General features: G+C 42.1%; 1 long non-coding RNA gene across 1 annotated transcript; it reads left to right on the top strand.

Moving 5' to 3' along the window:
• Positions 1 to 2,403: 2,403 nt before the first annotated feature.
• Positions 2,404 to 3,007, top strand: LOC123073840 (uncharacterized). Its single transcript, XR_006435759.1, has 2 exons — positions 2,404 to 2,552; positions 2,656 to 3,007. It is a non-coding gene; the product is annotated as an uncharacterized lncRNA (long non-coding RNA).
• The last annotated feature ends 5,369 nt before the right edge of the window (positions 3,008 to 8,376 follow it).

Genomic DNA, 8,376 nt, shown 5'->3' with positions numbered 1-8,376 from the left:
ACTGACTGATGTGTAGCTAAACTGTTTGTCGGACGCTCTCAACAAGGTGTGAAACGATTGGCGTTTGACTCAATCGACTTGTGCCCACATCCTTTCTCCTCATCCCCCTCGCATCGGCCGCCCCCGCCACAGCTCATGTTGGCTGGCTTTCACCACAGCTCACGCGGGCCGCCTTCGAACCACTCTCAAGCATGGTGGTGCCATTGTCGGTGGCCACCATGCCATACCCATCCAATTGGATCGGGTCCCTTGAGGCTGAAGTTCCGATTTCGTGTGGTTGGCTCAATGGAGCCATGGGCGTGCAGGCTACAGGAGCTGGATGGCAAATTTTTTTAAGGGGAATATATTAATATCGCGAAGATACCAATTACACCAAGCCTCTGCACCTAACTGGATGGCAAATAGCAACGAGATGAGAAGGAGAAGGGCTAGCCGTGTGGGGTGAAGGTTCTCGCAGCGGTGACCTGCCCAGCTTTCGGCATGCATCCTCACAGAACTGCGGCGCCGACAACAACTACTGCGCGCCCGCGGTGTGACTACAAAAGACGCATCAAAGACGTCCACCGGCCGTTGAACGACGAGGATGCCCTTTGGCTTGATAACGTGCAAAGCAAAGCAGATGCTTGATCCTCACAGCCGCTGTATCTCCGAGCAGAAGCAGAAGAAGCAGCAAACGAATTGGTTGATTTGTAACCACACAATGGATAAACAATAAATAATTTTATCTATTTCGTTCCTTTATATTTTTCTCCTATGTTTCTAATGAATGTATGCGTCTCTTTTTCATATACATTGACATTCACATTTTAGTTGGTACCCTTAGTAGTTGTAGTTACACAAACAATAGTCCTTAGTTGGATATTAGATACGAAAATTAGAAAGTTGCATAACACAACAATACTAAGATGGTTAGATGATGTCTCGCGCTTGCATTGTTAATATAGCTAGACATGCGATGTTGTAAGCTTCACCAACTAGTGCTGGCAAAGTGGAAGCATGTCGCACACGCACGACTATAAAGTTGCACACTCTTGTTGGCATAGGTGTCCACTCTCGTAGGCTGTGCGAGTTGGCTTGATTTTCTTTCTTTATTAGTACTTGGTGTGATACAAGGATTCAGGAAGATTGCGTCGGACCGGTGGGCAATGCCGACGTCAGTGGGAGTGTGTGTCCTTGTTAACTAGGCGGGCAGGGGAGAATGGGAGGGGTGGGGAAGAAAGCGATGGACAGTGCCGCCGCGCGATGTATGGCACACTGATTTTTTTGTGGTACTTGTTGTCATGATGAGCACGCACAACTACCGGCCGACAACATTGGTTTGCAACGGTATAATCGTACATGTGTGACCACGAAGTTGCGCACTCTCGTTTGCATAGTCACACAAGCACGGGCGTGGAGTTGCTGACTCTCCTCGGCATAGTCGCATATGTGCGGCGGCGGAATTGCACACTCTCGCCCGCATAGCCGCATATGCACGGCTCTGGGAGGTACCCACGCACAGTTGTGGAGTTGCACACTCCCACAGGCATAGTCGCACATACGTGACCACGGCGTTGCACACTCTCATTGGTATATTCACACATGCGTGGTCGCGTAGTTTCACACTCTCGTTTGCATTGTCGCATAGTCACACACGCACAATTATGGAGTTGCACACTCTCGTCGGCATAGTTGCACATGCCTGGCCACGGAGTTGAACAAGCTCACCGGCATAGTCGCTCACACACGGGTGCGGGAGATGCTCACGCAGGGCCATGGAGTTGCAGACTCTCACCGGCATAGTCCCACATGCGTGTCCATGGGGTTGCACACTCTCATCCGCATAGTCCCACATGAACGGCTGCGGGAGGTTCTCACGCACGGTTTCGGAGTTGCAGACTCTCATAGGCATAATCGCACATGAGTGATCGCGGAGTTGCACACTCTCATCGATATAACCCCTTGGGATATTCGTTCTGAGATATTTGTCATGGGATGTCATTGGTCTTTCCATTGCTTTGCTACTAAGTACTCCCTCCATTTTTATTTACTTCGCATATTAACGTAGTCTCAGGTTAAACTTTCTAAACTTTGACAAAGTTCTTAAAAAACATAGCATCCAGGATACCAAGTCAATACCATTAGAATCATCATTCAATATATTTTCATACCATATATGTTATATTGTGAAAATTTAGATTGATTTCGATAAACTTGATCAAACTTTATAAAGTTTGACTTAGGTCAAAGCTAATATGCGAAGTAAATAAAAACGAAGGGAGTATGAAGATATATATATATATATATATATCCACAAATTAATGCACTTAATTTCTACTATTAATTTGGCGAAGCTTATCCCGTCTTCTTCTTTGGTGATATTTACAGATTATAGTAATGAGCATTAATATCACATCCAGTATAAAAAGACTTGCCCTCTCATTTTCTTTCCCGGTAACTCATACTCCAACAATCAATCTTGGGTGAGAATTCTTCTTAACACCACATCTAAGCTAACATGAGGATTGCTCTAGCGCTTCTCCTGACCCTTACCGTCCTCTTCCTAGCATCAGGTACCATTCACCTTGTTCATGCACAATGTTGCCCCATCGGCAAGACCAACAAATTATATGTGTGCATCATGTGTGTTTTTTCTTTTGTTATGCTATTTTGTAGATGTGGAAGCAGATTGTACGACATCAGTTATCAACCGTCCAAATAAGTGTACAAACGCTATTTGCGAGCAGTCCTGCGACGCAAGGCGCCAGTCCGTCTGCGGCGATCAATGTCGTCTTCAGAAGGCCAGTTGTGTTGGAAAGTTGTGCGGATGTACCTGGTGCAATTAGTTGTACTTCCTTCGTTAATTGAGGTCCCAGTAAAGGGAAGTATGACCATTATTAGACAAAAATAATTGCAATGCCACACTTCACAGTGCGGCAGCAAGACTTTCACTGGAAAGTTATGTAGAACAAAAATTTAATACTCAACTTGAGTAATATGAAGTTATGAGAATAAAGTGTTCTAAAAATATAGAGGACGCCAGGCGGCATGACAGATTAGCAATCTTGAACCCAGCAGTAAAAAAAAGTATCGAAGACAAACTCACATATTAGGGCTGAGTGGGGACCTAGCAGTCCAATGCGTACATTCTTCCCACCTCTCGACGTTTCTTTCCCATAAAAAAACCAAGGTAGCTCCGTATATTACCGTGAAAAAGAAAAGCAATAGCTCTGTATTTCCATCTCTTCCCATACTTATTTCCAGCCGACCGTCAGGGTACTGAGTTGAAAGAAAAGATAAGAGATTTATCTTTTCAGGGTTATCGTCCTGATAAAAAAATTCATCCTTATGGTAGGCCCAGGTCCTGGTAAAAAAATATAGTGAAATTGTCTTTCCCTTGATCCTACAAAGAAAGATGCACGTTTCTTAAAATATCCCAGTGGCCGGCCTAGTTCTCCTCTCGTCGGCAGACTGAGATCAGTGACTTGCTTCTGCCAAGTCATTCTGTCACTTGCCCCTTCTCATCTGTTCTCCATTCCAGATCTAGTGGCTCATTTGAAGCAAAAAAAAAAAAAAAAAAAAAAAAAAAAAGCCACACTATGCAGTTTTCAGCGATCCAGTCATATGAATAGCAGTAGCGAAGCACTAAAAGTATCCGATTTGCATATTTCGCAAGAGGTGCGAGTACAAAATTACAAGCCAAATAACTGAACCAATTATAAAAGGAAAAACTAAACTTTTGTACTAGCACTTAACATTGAACTTCTCTAGCACTGAAAAATTCTAAACAGAAGTGGATGCACTTATTATAAAGCAAGAAATTTTAAGATGGTCCCAACTATTATGGATCGTTCATTATTTTGTATCCAAGGGCTTAGATTGAACTCGATAACCTATAACCCCCATTAGGTAAAGGTCATCAAGGAGAGGTAATAGGTTACCCACCGCTCATATTTGGTAACTAGATCATTGATGGCGCGCGTTGCAGCGCCCATCTATTTAGAATTTTCTTAAAAATAGAAAGACATGACTCATGATCTTTAATTACATTTGTAAAGATGACCCATATATTTGTTAGCAAAAGAGAGGTGAATGGTGGATATAATTGTTTTGTAAAGAAAGTATTGGGTAGTTTGGCACTACATGTTTCTTTTTGTCTAATGGGCTTCATTGGTGAGAGCGATTGCATAACATAACAACATGTGAAGAGCTGGCCAAAACGAAGTTACTCAACAACCCATTTACATCAACATTTGCATAAAAATCTACATTCTAAGCCTGAGTAATAATACAACAAGAAGCTTCCCAAAAGCATCCACACATAGAACTATACAATGTTATCCGTTTATCCAAAAGAACCAAAAGAAAGACCTTGCAGCCAAAATGATGATTGCATTCCAGATCGTGTAGGGGTGCAATGGGCGTCCTGCTTTATCCGCAAAAGTCATCAATTAGCTTATCACGTATTGGCTGTAAAATTAACATTACGTTGTATTGTGTTATTGTCCGCGTACCTGGCCTGCTTGCATCCGTAGGTTCATGCACATTAAATCAAATTCAAAATGTATAGGATGGATTGCAATGTGTAAAGATAAGAAGAATAAAAGCTCTACTATAAATGCCACGTAACAGTAAAGCCGATGCTACCATTTCTTTCCCAATTTATAACCTTCTACAAAAACATTCCATTGTATGTACCTTTCTTCTATGTCCATCTAATCATGCTAAGCATAAATTCATACTAAGATATTAGTGCATGAATTTATGCAAAAGCTTTGGGCTAGTCGATTCTGGTCATAACCTGATTTTCTGTGGCTTAGGTCTGGTTGCTTTTAGTGCCAGTGTACAGTGTACCGTGTTGTGTTTTGGGCTAGCCGATCAGGAGAAGGAATTTTTGTTCTTTAGGCCACGGAAAAAAGAGTGATAAGGATTAATATGGAATTTGTTTTGAAGGAAGAGCATAGAGCACATCATAAGGTTAGGAAGTGCTGCCATGATCACGTTCGAACACATCGACAACGTTTTCTACCCAGATAGTGACGCAGTGTAGTAGCTGAAATAAATAAATAATTAAAAGCATTATTCCATAGTCCAAGGAGTATCTCTATAAAAAAAAGCAACCAGACCTAGGCCAGAGAAAATCAGGTTATGACCAGGATCTCTGATTTTTATATATGCTAGATTTGTTGAAGCAAGACATACAGATTATACGTGAAGGTGAATGATCTGATTTGCCAACATTTCGGTCCAAATCAGATTCAATCATGAAGCATCAGAGCAAATTGTAGTAAAGAGCAGTGGTGCGCGAGAGATTTTGTCCAATAATATTATGTAGAGGCAGATAACAAGGCATATGAGATTAGATCATGACAAATGAGAGGAGAGTACCTGGATGTCTTTGATGGTCGCACAAAGATCAATGTAGTCCTTTTGGTTGCACCAGCTACTTCAACTTGTTCAACTATGAAGTTATCGATGTGAAAATGCTCAGTTGAATCCATAAACATAGCTCATAGTAATTAAGCAAGTTATCGTTTATTTTAGCGCGGTGTTAAAATTAAAGTTAAAGTTTATGTTAGCACAATGTGAAAATTAAACTTAAAAGTATACTTTTTAACTCGAAAACTAAATTACGTTACATACCTTTCCAATCAGTGTTGGCCAACAATACTATTTACATTGTTTAGAGCGTAGCAAAAGGAGAGATTGCTCCTTAGTTAATTGGGTTATCCAAACAATAAAGGGCACACATACATGTTGGATGTTAATAGAAAAACATCAAGACACAAATAGTCCTAAGAAATTTCCGATGGTACTTGAGGCAATAAATTTGTACCTGAAACATATAATCTACGGTAAGCTTCACAAGAACACCAGTTGCAACGATGGACTATGCAGGTTAATGACACCTACTATAGTAAGTCCATGCTATGCTCCTCACTGACAGGAAAAAAATGCTGATTGTTGAGTACAATGATTCTTCTTGTCCACTGCAAATGACTCCTACAGAATGTTAAACGGTGTGTTCTTTATCTCCGAGGTCCTAGTAATATGAGAAAAACGAGGGTGAGAGTGACTCCATAGTAATTACATTAGAATACAAAAAAACAGAAAAACATTTTCATTGCACAATACAAACAGAAAATTCGTGTACACACATGCAATGTGGACTTACACGTTCAGCAAACAAACTCTCGGTCTTACTAATATTGAAAAGCGCCAGCCGGAATTCTTCCTGCACCATGCCAACGCACAAGCATCACAACTCAGGTTATTCATAAGCCACCATATACACAAAAATGTACCTACAGAGCAACAATATTTTTTCAGTTTTAAATAAGGAGATGGGTGTTTATCTACTAACCTTGTTAACCGTCCCTCCATGTATCACAACATTGTTGATTTCTTCAACAGCTCGTACAATGCTTACCGTGAGCATCTGCATAAAAGCTAGTCCGTAAGAGGATTTAACAGAAATGATAAAGCCCACTAGTTTAGATCCTGTCAGTGTGGAGACAATTGAATAGCCAGCATGCACAGTTCCTACAAACCAAGCATCCAAATTCGTACGTGCCAATGCATCTTCATGCCCAAATCCACAACCACCAAACAACAGAACATGGTGATGTAGATGGCAGTAGCTGTACCGACCATGAATCTGCCGCCGACCCAACTGTTGGTTGCTGGTATCGATGCCGTTGACAGGGAAAAAGGGGGTCAAGGCTTGTGTTAGAATGGTGATGGTCCCATCTTGGATATAAATACATGCAGCTCCAGGTCAGAGGCGAAACAACAACGGCGGTGGTAATTAACAATTCCTGCACCAAAAATGACTATGAAGAGGCGAAAATGTGACATCCTAAAAATAGCTGCATAATGAGTTTATTTACGCATATCATCCAATGTATACTAAATATATAGCTTGTAATTAACTGCAAGCCTTGACGAAAAGCAAAAATAATTGAAAAGTGGTATATGTTGGGAGACATGAGAGTACACTTTTATGCAGGAGCAAATGACTGAAACACATTGATTGGAATTACTTCTTCGCGACTAAAATCAAGCCATACAAAAATACCATGAGTGTATCACATAACAAGACCTTGACAAAATAGCATATCAAGTTGGATAATAAATCCAATCCACGACCAGACTGGGTAGGCTGTGTTACCTGTGTTAGCTTTTGCATCGAGTGCTATAAGATCAGAGGTGTGGACGCCCAGCTCGTAGTAGCTGCACCTTTCACAACCTGTAAGGCCGCCGTTTACAAACCAGGTGAAGGGTACTAGGGTAATGAAAGAAAATTAATGAAGGAGATCAACCACGATCTCTTATTATTTCTAGCTGTTGAGTATCTCAAACTCCGAATCCTGAATGAGATCCCATAGTTCCTTCTTTGACAGCGACGCAGGCTGGGTAGGTTGCGGGAGGCCGGCGGCTGTAGTCAGGGGAGGACGTGGCGGGTTTCCTTCTTACTGAATCACTTCTCACAGAGGAGCTGGCGTACGGGAGGCCTCTCCGATCTTGCAGGAGCGAGTCCATGAAGGAGGAGGGTGTTTGCGCCGCTGCGGCGCTGACCCGCATCGACGCGAAGGGAGAAAGCCGGGGTGTCGTTCCTCATTGTCGCCGCCGCCGCCTGGCAATGGTATGGAGGGGTTGCGCTCGACAGGGGAGGCGGCATGGAACGCAGTAGGCTGGGGAGTTACCTCTCTACCCGATGGGCCGTCCTTCCCCTGACCGCTCTAGAAGGGCTTCCTGGCCCAATCAACCAGAGAAGTCCAAAAAGGCCACCGGAGTAGCTGCCCCCAGGACAGCACGCCCAGGTTGCGGCAACGTTGCCCTAAAGTAGCGTTCCATGTGCATCCAACGGACAGAAACAACCAGATCGCGGAAACGGACGGTCAAGAACGCAAATCGCTGAGAGAGCTCGGTTTAGGTGCGGTTATACTGTCCTTAATTGTTAGAAATATCATAATTGCAAAAATATTATACCATATATGGAGCATCTATGTAAAACAAAATTATTATATTCCTAACCTAATTAAGTGATTGATGCCATCAAATGCCGTAGTGTAAATGGAAATATAAGGAGGCCGGAGAATAACGTGCCATGAAGAATATAGGAATGATTCCATTCTTTACATAATGATATTTTTTCTTGTAAGCCATTAAATGTCATGGGAGAAAAGCGTAGTGAAAACATTGCGAAGTCACATAATATTGTAACACGGGAAATAATAAGATATTAAGCAATGAATTTTTGACATATGTATGATTAAATATGCCAACAAACTTGATGAACCAAACTATATTTTATTTTATTTTCTAAGTAAGGGCATCTCCAATGCCGTCCCCCAAGCAGCCATTAAACACTCGGACCGCATTATTCCGACACTT

This window comes from Triticum aestivum, chromosome 3D (genome assembly GCF_018294505.1).
Source record: "Triticum aestivum cultivar Chinese Spring chromosome 3D, IWGSC CS RefSeq v2.1, whole genome shotgun sequence".
NCBI lineage: Eukaryota > Viridiplantae > Streptophyta > Magnoliopsida > Poales > Poaceae > Triticum > Triticum aestivum.
This window is presented reverse-complemented; position numbering and strand designations above follow the sequence as displayed.